At 43.7% G+C, this 13,843-nt stretch overlaps 1 protein-coding gene across 1 annotated transcript in view; it reads right to left on the bottom strand.

The window, feature by feature from the left end:
• LOC126457140 (potassium voltage-gated channel protein Shaw-like) overlaps positions 1-13,843 on the bottom strand; it is a 363,860-nt gene that overhangs the window by 249,406 nt on the left and 100,611 nt on the right. The gene's annotated exons all lie outside the window — the stretch shown is intronic.

Genomic DNA, 13,843 nt, shown 5'->3' with positions numbered 1-13,843 from the left:
ACAAATTGTGCAAGTAGTTGCCATCTTCAGATGTGCATCTACTTAAAGGCCTCGTACAGGCATAGTTAGACACTTTGAACACCATGGAGTCACTTGACATTTCAATGGCTGTACATTATATCGCCAAACAGTGCAGGAGCAGGGAGTAACCCTGAGTCGTGAGTCACATCCAAATCATCGATCAGTATTAAGGAAATATGGACGAACTAGACCAGGAGGTTACTCTCGATCCGATCCAGTCGCAGTAATATGACCACCGCCTACGTTCAACGTCAACGTGCAAGCACTTACAGCTGGTCGGTGGCAGCACTAGCAGTGGAGGGTGTAAATTATCAGGCTTGTTGGCCGGCCGGGGTGGCCGAGCGGTTCTAGGCACTACAGTCTGGAGCCGCGCGACCACTACGGTCGCAGGTTCGAATCCTGCCTCGGGCATGGCTGTGTGTGATGTCCTTAAGTTAGTTCTAGGGGAGCCATTTTATCAGGCTTGTTGGGAGGACGTGGAAACAGTGCCGTCGTATTGCAGAAGCAGAGCGACATATCTGACGTCCAAAAGGCCATGATCATTAGGTCCCGGTTCCAGGATGAAAGCCTTTCCGAACTGGCCTAGTTTGTGGTGGCAGGGGCGATCGACGGTTGCGGAGATGTGTGCGAGCGAATAGACCGGCAACTGACAGCTCAGATGAACCACGGGGCTACCTACAGCGTCTCCTCATGGCTGCTCAGCGAATGTCGCTGCCCATGGTCCTCTGCAACACACGTCTGGGACACGCACCAATGATGCCTGCTGTTCATCGGCTACCAAGACTGTAATTTGAATGCCAGCACCGCTACTGGACATCCGATGAGCGGGGCATGTGACCTTTTCAGATGAATCACGCCGTCGGAAAGGTCCACGTCGGCGCTGTGATTGTTAAGGTATGAGGAATGTTTCGTGGCATTCACTGGGTGGCCTCGTTAGTCTGGAAAGCACAAGGGATCAACAGAAGTGTGCATCTATCCTCGGGGAGCATGTCCACCCCTAAATGCAATTTGTTTTTCCTCGGCACGATGACATCTACCAGCAGGACAATTCAACGATTCACACATCTCAGAGTGCGTGTGCGGGTTCGAGGAGCACAAGGACGAGTTTACTGTACTCCTCTGGCCACTACACCCTCTCCCTTCCCCAGACTTTAGCCCAATCTAAAATCTGTGACGCCACCTCGATCGTTCGATCGGACTGTTCGTGCCATGGATCATCAACCGTGAAACGTAGTGTAGCAGGCTACGGAACTCGAGTCGGCATGGTTCCACATTCCTGTCGGTACCTTCTAGAACCTCTCGTCTCGCAACGGTCCTCGCTGCAAAATGTGATAATCCTGGCTTTTGAGTGCTGGTATCGTAATGTTCTGGTTGCAAGATCGCTGTGACCACTCCAAACTCCCCATGGCCTGGTCCTAATCTGTGCTTAAACGCACATCTTCGTCATTGGGCATCACGCCGATCGCAAACATGTACCATCAAAATTATGCTTTCTCACAAGCATGAGTAACTTAGTAGCTTAAATCACTTAATAAAGGGAAAGCTTCCAACACGTATTTATACCAGATAGGTTCCTTTCAGACTATGCTGTGACGATAACTCCATACTTTGGAATAACTTACAATGGCACGCGGGACGCAAGGTCCGCAACTAGCGACTGGGAAGTTGCACAGATGACACCAACTTCAAAGAAAGGAAACAGGAGTAACCCGCTGAATTACAGACTCGTATCATTACAGTACATCTGCAGTAGGAATTTTGGAATAAGGGCTGTGTTTGAATATTATCAATTACCTCAGGCAAAACGTTCTGATGAGAATTAGTCACAACAGCTTCAGAAAATGTCGCTCTTGTGAAAAACGACTACTTATTTATTCACATGAAGCAATGAGTCTTATCGACAGGGTATCTCAAATAATTTCCTAATTTGTAGATTTCCAGAATGCTTTCGACAACCTTCCTCACAACCGACTTCAGTCTGCATGCCTACGGAGTATCGCCTCAGTTGCGCGCCTGGATCTGGGATTTCCTATCAGAAAGCGACAGTTCGTAGTAATTTACGAGAAGCCAGCGAGTAAAACAGAAGTGATGTCTGATCTTCGTCAGTGAAGTGTTATAGGTCCTTTGTTGTTCCTAAACAACATAAACGATTTAGGAGATTGCTTACAAATGAAGCACTATGGGACTTAACATCTGAGGTCATCAATCCCCTAGACCTACTTAAACCTAACTAACCTAAGGACATCTCACACACATCCATGCCCGAGGCAGGATTCGAACCTGAGACAGTAGCTGCCGCGTGGTTCCGGACTGAAGCGCCTAGAACCGCTCTGCCACATCGTCCGGCGATGAAGTTATGATTTACCGTCAAGTAAAATCATCAGAAGACCAAAACCAATAGCGAAATGATTTAGACATGATATCTGAAGGATGCAAAAAGTGGCAATTCAGTCAAAAAAATGACAAGTGTGTAGTCATTCACATGATTACTAAAAGGAATTCGTTAAATTTCGGTTACACGATTAATCATACAAATCACAAGGCTGCTGATTCGCCAAAATACTTAGAGATTACAATTACGAATAACTTAAACTGAAACCATCACATAGACGTTCTGGGGAAACCGAACCAAAAATTGCGTTTTATTGGCAGATCTCGTAGATGATGCAACAAGTCTACCAAAGTAACTGCCTGCACAACACTTCTCCACCGTCTTTTGGAGTGCTGCTGTGTGATATTGGATCCATACAGGATTGACTGAACACATCGAGAACGTTCAAAGAAGGGCAGCCTGTTCTGAATTATCGCGAAATAGGGGAGAGAATGTCACAAATATGATACTCGGTATGGGGTGACACAATTAAAACGTTTACTTTTAACGTTGCGGCGAAATATTTTGATGTTATTTCAGTTACCAACTTATTCCTATAGGTGCGAAAATATTCTGCTGGCGCCCACGTAATAGTGACAAATGACTATCGTAACAAAATAACAGAAATCGGAGCCCACACGGAATTATTTACTTGTTCGTTTTCCTCGTGAGCTGTTCGAGAGTAGAACAGCAGAGAAAAAGCTTGAAGGTGGTTCGGGGGAATCCTTTTCCAGGAACTTATTTGTGAATTGCAGAGCAGTCATGCAGGTATGCTTTTAGTTATGGTACTAACATACATATTTAGATTTTTATCGATATAAACGACACACACGTAGCAAGTGTTCAAACTAATTGCTATGGTTCTCGAAGCGTGTATTATAACGGTAAATAAATTTTTAATAATTTCCTCAAATGTATCTTACGTCTGTTCTGCCATGAGACAGGATACTGCCAAGTAGTTCATCATCAGCCTCTACTGGTTTTTACCCACCAACGACTTCACGTAACCCCATAGCTAAATGTGAAAACTTTCGGCTTTCTGGGCACTACATCCTACGGCATCGCCCGCGACTTCGCTCATGTTCGCCATCTCATACACAGGGTGTTCGAAGAAAGTGTGCATGTTCCTACAGGAGGTTGCATTGGTTAAAAATGAGAAGAAAATTTCCTATAATAATAAGTCCGGAAAGCAATACCTGCTGAGATATGAGCCACTGAATATCTGCGGTTCACATCCTGAATTTTTATTGTACATTTAAGATCCACAAGAAGTGGCAGAGTAAATTACAGCTTTATGCACGTGTGAGCAGACGCAGCTCTTCGAGCAATCATGAAGCTAAGGCGTAAGAATCGCTTCAGTATCCCATTATGGGCAGGAATTGTCGGTGACAGACTCATACGGTCATACACTTTACCAAGCAAGCTAACAGTTGCTGCATATACTTGATTTCTGTGGGATGAATTAACAACGCTGTTACAGAACGTAGCTCCTACAGAAATACAACGACTATGGTTGCTACACATCGTGTGACAGTACCTCACCGCAACGTTCACGTTCGGTGGATACGTCAAGAATGATCGGTAGCATGACCTGAACCTGTTGGACTTTTGACTATGAGAAAATTTAAAAGCATTGGTCAACTAGCTCTTTGCTTTCGATACTTCACGAGGAACTATTATGGACCAAGGCAAGGAAAAATGTCCAATGCCCATGAGCTCTAAAATGCGTATCATGCCTTAAGAGCTATCAGCAGTTCAAATGGTTGAAATGGCTCTGAGCACTACGGGACTCAACTGCTGTGGTCATAAGTCCCCTAGAACTTAGAACTACTTAAACCTAACTAACCTAAGGACATCACACACATCCATGCCCGAGGCAGGATTCGAACCTGCGACCGTCGCGGTCGTGCGGTTCCAGACTGTAGCGCCTTTAACCGCTCGGCCACTCCGGCCGGCGACTATCAGCAGTTGTTCAGTAGAGAGCTGTGTTTGATTGTAGCGAAGACGAGAACGTGCTCATAGCTCTTAACGTATGCATTTTTTTCTAAAATCTGTATGTATGTTTGCTGGACTTCTTTTCCATGTTTTGGTGTAAGGATCCTGTCTTCAAAGCAAGGATCCTGTACTCGCCCTGTACATACAGGGTGTTACGCAATACCTATTACAGGCTTCTAGGGGATGTAGACGGAACCTAGCAGGCAAAAGTTTTGTAAGGAACCAATGTCCGAAAATATACTGTTCCGATGTAAAATAAGTTTGAACTTCGGATCACTTTCAGATCTCCCGCTTCATGGTACGCACAGAGCAGAGAGCTCTGACCTGTGTGCTCGACTTGAGCCAATGGCTTGGGCAATGTTTCGATTAGACGTCATCCGGCTGACTTCCATCTGGCGAAGAACGTCCTCTTCATAGTCGAGAGCGTAGCGCGTCCTTGGAGCACCAAAGTCGACTCTCCTAGTTGCGAACTTAATAGTTTCTCGCAGATGTTGTTGTAGTAGGACGAAAATAGTAAGTAGTAACAACAGTGACAGGTATGTCGCCCTTTTCTCAGTTAATGTCCGTACCGTGAACGGAGAGATATGAGAATGATCATACTTCAAACTTGTATTATATTCAGTCTCACAGAGTCCACGTCCTAATCTGAATAGTCGTTTGGTTGCCATATTCCCGAACGACTTTAAAAATTACGAAGAAATGTTATCTCTTTTGCCTTAATTGATTGCACGTCTTTAAAAGCTCAGTTAAACTCTGACTCTAATAGTGGATCCCATCTGTCTTCCATACCGACTTTTGTTTCTGCTCCTACCACAACATCAGTTCGTCTGCCTCGTCGATTCCTTGCATGTATTCTTCCCGTTTATCCATCCTCTCCTCTGCGTTTGGCAGTGGAATTCCTATTACACGTTTAATATCGATACGTTTGCTTTTAGTTTCACCTAATTCTGCTTTGTATATACTATACTGCTTTTCTAAATACTGAATGAACCCTTCTGACGCTTTTTTTATGTTTTTTCACATGTCTTCAGAGACATTTGTCCTAACTAAATAACCTCTTTATTTTATTACTGAGTGACTTCTATTTCTACGTTTCTGTCTTTCCCTAAACATTTTTGTACTTCCTTCATCCGTAGATTAACTGATAAATTTCTTCTGTTACCCAAGCTTTCTTCTCAGTTACCTTCTGTACTCCTATATATGTCTCCAAAAATTCTGTGACTGTCCATTTTAGGGTTGTCCATTCGTCTCCTTACTGTGGTATTCATTAACATAACGTCTAGAGTCTTCATTTCTCAGTACTTCAGCATGCCACTTCCTTCGATAACAAGCTTCCGGACGATTCATTTCAACTTCACTCTACTCGAAATCATTACTAAATTCTGATCTGAGTCTGTATCTGCTCCTGGGTACTCTTTTCAATCCAGTATCTGATTTCAAAATCTATGTTTTACCACGACGTAATCCAGCTGGAATTTTCCATTTTCTCCAGACCTTTTTCCAAATATTTCTTCTCCTCTTGGTATTTCTGAACAGTGTATTCGCTATTACTAGCTGAAATATATTGCGAGACTCAATTAGGCATTCTTCTTTCTCATTCCTACTACCAACCCAATATTCTCCCGTAACTCTTCTATTCCGTCCCCTAAAACTATTTCATATCATCCATTATTGTTGTTATCTTTCTTTAAATACTGAATAATCTGTTTGACAACCTCATCTTCCTACTCTATCTCTTCATATTCTATTTGCGACGTCGGTTTGTATACCTGAACTAGTGGCGTGTTGGCACTGCATTGCTGTTGATTCTTCATGAGAACCATCCTGTCACTGAACAAAGCTCTTTAATTGGTTCTTTGCCCTACTTTCGTTTTCATTACGATTCCTACTCGCACTATACCATTTGCCTGATATCCCCGAAGTTATTATCCTGCATTTCTCATAGTGGTGCCAGTTGCATTACTCATTGCAGCAGTATTATCGGGAAAGTGGAGGTGCGCAGTTGTCGTCAGTCCTGTAGAAAATATGGGTCAACGTGCAAGAAAACCATCAATATACAGCGTCTTCCTGTAGAAGATAAAAAAGTGTCAGTGTAGGATACCATTTACCGTAGAGGAAAACCACGAAATACGCTGTCAGGCGGTTTTACTTCCATAATTTTTTTCCTTCGTCTGTTGTGCCCCGATCTCCAGTAAATTCTTATTACACAGTATCTCACCACAGAATGTACCTTGCGTGCTACTCGTGACGAATATATTTCAATTTCTCTTTTCCCTCGGGATAACAAGTAGATAACATGTAGTGATTGCAGTCACAACATAGGTTCACTAAATCTAAAATGCAAAGTCACTCTCTGTCTGAATATATATTTCCATTCCCAAAATTTCCAACCACACCACATTTGAGGGAATTTATTGAAACTTTCATTCCTTTCAGAATGTGATTCATAATTACTGGAAATATATCTGATCGTAATAAAAAGGACTGGAAATTAATACTACGCCCTGGCTAGAAAGGGCACTGTCGTGATCTGTATGTACATTTTACTATTCTTTGGGTACCTATCTAGAGCGCATTGTACTTCGCACACGATGAAGGATAAAGTGGGAGGAGACAGTGTTCAACAAATGGATTATTTGCCTGCCTGTCCTAGTTTTATTCCCTAAGATACGAGAAAAATTTCTAAATAATTCTTAGTTCTTTCTTTCTTTTGCAGAGACCATATTTAACACATCCAATACCGAGTACACTATCAACTCAGAAGGTCTTCGTAGTATGAGTTGTCTGTAACCTATACATTTAGGAGAACATAATAACTATCTCCCTTACAGCGTATTGGCATCATTTTGGGGAACAGTTACTGTTTGTATATCACATTTGCCACGTTATTGCCACGGGAATCACTGAGCACTTTATTTTAACCGTAATATTTATTGCAGTAAATTAAATTGTTTAACGACTATACCGGTTTCGACTATTTAGTAATAATCAGGAGTCTATTAGAAAAGAGCTCCTGCTGAAGCCTCATTGAAAAACTCTCCCCTGGCATTCTCTGGCACAGCTGTGGCTCAAGATGTACAGAATGGCCCACGGGAAACAATACATTTTGAACTGGCCACTGAGCCGTGGCCAGCTCGCGTTGATACCTTGTTCTTTGGCATTCGTCATTATTGAGTGGCGTCTTATTTCTCCTTGAGTTATTGCTAGAACGGGTTGCTGACTTGCCTCCGTCAGTGGCAGCAGCAGCTCTACCAACTTTTTGTGACCGCTATATTTCCGTGTGTGGTGTGTGCGGCAGTCGGTCGGTTTGAACAGAGCAGCGAGGAAGTCTCTGCGGCGCGAAGTCAGGCCGGGTCCGATGGTGGCGTTCACACGTTGTCGGGTTTGTGAGGCGCTAGCTGCAAGAGCTACAAAGTTTGTTGCCCACCGAACCTGGACACTGATGTTGAGTGATCAGTTAACCTGTTATGAAACTTCAACTGCTGTGACCTCTCTTTGTTCATTGCCGGTTGTTGCTTTCTTGGCCGTTCCCGCAAGCAGTTACGTATGGTGCGTTGGAGTCGGCGAAATTTAGCAGCCGTCTTCCTGTATAATATTTAACTATTGAATTGATTGATACTTATTAGTGAAGTGCACCAGCGGTATCTTCTGTCTTGTGGCCGTTAACGTTCCAGTTACCTGCCCTGGTCGTTAGTGTAGTTTTCCGGCAGTGTGTTTTTCCTCGCCATGTTGATGCTGTCCGGCACGGCGTGTAGTTAGACAGCTTTGGTGTTGTTCATATCTTTGAGTAGTAATTGTCTCTTGATTGTATTTAGACGCCAATTTTCAAGACGTGGTGCTGCTCGTATCTTCGTTCTCGCTGATTTTTCCGTTGTCGTGTTGTTGGTCGGGCGGAAGAGAATTGATTTGGTTGTTGGTTGGTCCGTCAACCGTCCCTGCATCGGGTTGCCATCCGATTATTTACTATTACGCTTGGCTGCCTGTCTCATCTAAGCTTATGTTAGTTACTTGTTTTCGATTGTGATTTTCTTTTAGTCTCAAGTACTGTGTGAGGCCTTCAGCCGTCTACTAATTTAGTTTGTTTTAATGTTAAGATAAGGCCTTCAGCAGTCTTAAATTAAAACTTTGAAGGTTCTTGCTTAAACTAAGTTTTTTTTTTAAAAAAAAAGGGGATTTTGCCCATTGGAAATCCTGATTATTATCCAGGCCCGAAGCCTTGAGTTGTTCTATGTTTAGTATGTGGCCTTCAGTCGAACTTTACGTGCAATATTTTAAGCTAAGACCTTCAACCGCCTTAAATTAAAATTTGAAAAATCACTTGTTTAAAACTTTGAAAATATTTTTCTCTATCTGAATTCTTGTTATCCAGGCCTTAAGCCTTGAGTTGTTCTATGTTCGGTGTGTGGCCTTTAGTCGAGTTTTAATGTAAAATTTTTAATTAATGCCTTCAGCCATGTTTATTCCTTAAGGCAATTTTAATACTTGTGTTCGGGCCTTCAGCCGTACTGTTATGCATGCTTTTAAGGGCACGTGTGATTAAGTGTTTTAGCAAAATAAAGTTTGTATGTTTTGTGCGACTGACAGTAACTGATTTTGGCCCCTTTCCACAACTATAAAGCGATCCGCTATGTCCTGCGAAACCAGATTTCAGCCACTCTCCAATAATTTACCGCATCTGATCAGGTCCATGTAGTATGCAGCTGAGTTCAGTGCAGAACGTCGTCCAGTGCAGGTGGCTCTGAGGCAGTGCAGTGGTTCTGGAGTGTGCAGAGCGTCCGCCGTTTAAGGAGCCGCCATTTCCGTATTCTACTAGCGCATTATCTAGGTGGATAATACGATGGCCTGGCTTGAGCCGGGATGGCCTGACGGTTTCTGTAAGCAATGTGAAGCGTAAGGGACCTGAAATGAGAGTTCGAACGCCGAAAAGTGTACGACGTGTTCGTCCAGCTCTGCATCGGAGCCCACAGCGATCCGTCCGTCGCTGTTTCAGAACATTTCACATCCCTCGCACGTCTTTGCAGATGATTGAGGAACAGGATTTAAAGTTTCTTCGCTATAAGCTGCAAGTGGCTCAAGATTTACGACCGGAAGTGTAAGGGAGTAGGCGCAGTTTCTGTACGACATTACAGGGCAGAATTAGCCAGTACGACACACTTCTGATAAATCTTGGTGTCTGACGAGGAAAAGTCTCATCTGAATGGGTTTGACAAGAAACGAAACTTGGTGTTACTCGATCACACACCCGCAGGTCATTCATGAAAAGGCACAGATTGCCCATAGGTTGTCCTCTGGTGTACTTCAAGGACGACAACGGCCAGCGAGTGTCAGAGCCAAACGGTATGCGGTCATCATGAACAACTTCCTCATTCCACAACTGCATGGACATTACCGTCTAAACACAATGCCGTATAACTGCGATATAGTTCCAGCAAGATGAGGCTACAGAAATACTGCTCACAGTTCTCTGAGCCGCCTTCTTCTGCATAAAGCACTCTCACGTTTCGGTGATGTACCCTGCCCGGCGTGATCACCTGAACTTTCATACCCTGATTTTTTCTGTGGTGTCATTTGAGGAACAATGTTTTTTTCAGGAGAGTTTTACAATGCTGATGAGCTGAAAGCCGCAATCCGGGAAGAGATAGACGTCATTCTTCTAGAAACGACTGAGAACATAAAGAGGAGCTTCCGTGAACCTCTTCAGCAATGCTTTGCCAATTATGGAAGACATCTGTATAACGTAATTTTTAAGAAATAAATTTTAACTTGGCATTTCAGAAACGGTAATGTGTCTATAACAGATATCTACAAACATTAAAAGAAGTTTTGCATCACCCCAGTTCCCGGAACTCCTGAAGACAGACGTTCACTGTGGATATTGTATCACAGACATAGTCCCTTTGAATGTTCAGAGATGTCACTAAACCCGCCCAAAGATGTAAACAACCATGCATGAGCAGCGCCTAATAAATGTAGGGGGTCCGACAGTGATCAGTTCCAGTCATTGCACCAAGAAGGAGGTATACAGGTCGTGTTTTCTGTAGTTCAACCATACCTAGACGATCGATACAGCGGTTCGATCGCGTCCGCTTTGTTACTTTGTGCCACGAAGGGCTCTCAGCAAGGGAAGTGTCCAGGCGTCTCGTAGTGAACCAAAGTGATGTTGTTCGGACGTGGAGGAGATATAGAGAGACAGGAACTGTCAATGACATGCCTCGCTCAGGCCGCCCAATGGCTACTAATGCAGTGAATGACCGCTGCCAACGGATTATGGCTCGTAGGAACCCTGGCAGCAATACCACCATGCTGAATAATGCCTTTCGTGCATCCACAGGACGTCGTGTTACGACTCAAACTGTGCGAAATAGGCTGCATGATGCGCAACTTCACTCCCCACTTCCATGGAGATGTCCATCTTTGCAACCACGACATCATGCAGTGCGGTAGAGATGGGCCCAACAACATGCCGAATGGACCAATCTGGTTTGGCATCACGTTCTCTTCACCGATGAGTGTCGGGGATACCTTCAACCAGACAATCGTCGGAGACGTGTTTGGAGGCAACGCGGTCAGGCTAAACGCCTTAGACACATTGTGAAGCGAGTGCAGCAAAGTGGAGGTTGCCTGCTGTTTTGGGATGACATTATGTGAGGCCGCTGGTGGTCATGGAAGGCGCCGTAATGGCTGTACGCTACGTGAATGCCATCCTCTGACCGACAGTGCAACCATATCGGCAGCATATTGGCGAGGCATTCGTCTTTATGGACGACAATTCGCGTCCCCGTCGTGCGCAACTTGTGATTGACTTCCTTCAGGATAACGACATCACTCGACTGGAGTGGCCAGCGTGTTCTCCACACATGAACCCTATCGAAGACGCCTGGGATAGATTGAAAAGGGCTTTTTATGGACGATGTGACCTATCATCCACTCTAAGGGATCTACGCCGAATTGTCGTTGAGGAGTGGGACAATCTGAACCAACAGTGCCTTTATGAACTTGTGGATAGTATGCCACGACGAATACAGGCCAGGCATGCATCAATGCAAGAGGACGTGCTACTGGGTATTAGAGGTACCGGAGTTTCCAGCAATCTGGACAACCAACTCTGAAAGTCTCGCTGTATGGTAGTACAACATGCAATGTGTGGTTTTCACGAGCAATAAAAAGGGTGGAAATGATGTTTATGTTGATCTGTAATTCAGTTTTCTGTACAGATTCCGAAACTCTCGGAACTGAGGTGATAAAAAACTTGTTTTGATGTGTGTATGAGTTATACTGGTGTAAATACACGTTAAACGTCATAATAACCAAATAAAATGGAGTACTTCCGGTCAGTCACCGTATATTAATGGCCTAAATGACCTATTGATCATGACTAGTCAGTCGAAACCGTTACAGCCATTAAACAATTTGCGTGACCATTTACTGAAATAAACTTTATTCTTGGCACTTTGTTGTAGTGTCTGTGGTATATGGCTAGAGATAGATAGCATCTCATTTAATGGCTCGATTGCAAACTGGAAATGGTATTTGCCTAAAGGTGGCAATAAAGTATGGTCACCGATACTTAGTGTAATGTATCATTAAAGTCAAAACATCATTAGATGCTTCAATTCTCATTTTACATGAAGCTGCTCTAAACGAAAAGCATCAGCTGATATTTTTGACCCAAATATATCGGGTTCAACTGTACACCCAGCTAGTTTTCAAAAGAACTGGTAAGCTACCAAACTAGAGTAGATTTTGCATAAAGAATCATTTGTTAACGAAACGAAAGAACGAGAGAAAATTTTGTAAACAGAAAGAGAACTGGAAAAAACGCAAAGATTAGGAAAATAATCTGCGTCTTGTTGGTTGTTGACACATTAGAATCGTATCATGGAGGTGCAGAGTTCGAATAGGAGTCAAATAGTCCTGACAGGAGTTACGTGATGTCGATCAAGCACTGCTTCATCCTATGCTGAGCTGTAGATATGATTGAGTAGCACTCGGCGACCAAGTGACACTGTTATCAGAAGAGAGTACCTAACTGAAGTGGTACTTGTACCAGACCGCTGCTGAATAGGGCGGCTCAGAGCACTACTAAATGGATCAGGACGGTTTGTTCTCATAGCAATGGCCAGCGCTTTCGGACAACTGCGGCAGCGTTCATACTTCGCTTATTGCATACGTCTCCTCAATATTTCAAGTTTCGACGCGAAACAGTTTTTCCCCTTTGCCGGAAAACTTATACTCCATCATTTTTCGGAAGTGCGTGCGGGATATTATTAAGTCTCGTACCGACACTTCGAATGACAGCCTTTCATAAATTCTCAAAGCGAGTCACTTGCAAAGTTTTTAAAGCACTTTACACTGTGGGGTAAACGAGCATGCGATAAAGATAACATGGCAACTATGTTACCTTTGACGCATGCAAAGTGCTTTAAAACTCATGCAAGCGTCTCATCTTGAGAATGACTGAAAGGCTGCCAGCAGAAATATCGATACAAGAGGTAACAATGTCTGCGATGAATTCCCGAAAAATGATGGAATACTCGATTCGCCAGGAAAACTTCAAGAAACAATTATTCATGTATATGCCGGACGTAATAGAGCGATGCTCTCAGTGGGTCTAAAGATGAAACGCGTATGATGTGGAAGCTAGCGGTTCATTGAAGAAGTATGTACTATACTGATGACGACAGAATCCGCGACGCAGGAAGGCTTGATGAGTGAGTGAGTGAGTGTGCGTTTGTGTGTGTGGTGAGCGGAGCTAGTCGGCCTGGGGCGCGTGAGGTTTGGAGTTCTGGATTGTACACTAGAGAACGAATCGGCTCCTGTGAAGGCACCGAATGTAGTTTTCACTGTTGGGTCATAGCCTGTCCTGTGAAGCGATTTCCGTGAGTGGGTGTTATATTCTGGAAAACACAACAGCGACTTGGTGGTAATTTGGCCGTTTTATACAGTACTGAAGGTGGTCCGGTCTGTAGCAGGCTTAAGGAATGGAAGGACGGCGGCCATCCTGCCTAAGTTACATTGTTTCCGTGTATGTCCTTAGCTCTCGCGCATCCCTCCATCCCCCTAACCCCCGTCGACCGGTGGGGGTTCATGCAACCACCTCTCATATTAACAGCGCATGTTTAAAATTAATTTGCGTTGAAACTGATCAATGAATGTTGGCTAACTGTAGCTGCTTATTCAGAACTGTTAACTGTTTCTAAATTCTGTACCTTGTGTGTCCTGAATGACAGTGGGTTTATAATTAATGGCAGCTGTTTACAAGTCATTTACTTAAAATCTGATCAGTGAATTTTGGTTAAATGTAGCTGCTTATTCAGTGACTGTTAATTGTTATCAAAATTCTGTACCATTACAGTCAGTGGAGTGACAGTGGGTTCATAATTAATGGTAGAAGTTTAAAAATCGTTTCCTCGAAATATGATCAGAAGTATGGTGAACTGTATCTGCCTATTCAGT

This window comes from Schistocerca serialis, chromosome 2 (assembly GCF_023864345.2).
Source record: "Schistocerca serialis cubense isolate TAMUIC-IGC-003099 chromosome 2, iqSchSeri2.2, whole genome shotgun sequence".
Lineage (NCBI taxonomy): Eukaryota > Metazoa > Arthropoda > Insecta > Orthoptera > Acrididae > Schistocerca > Schistocerca serialis.
Note: the sequence above shows the minus strand (reverse complement) of the source record. Positions and strands in the feature narration are given on the sequence as shown.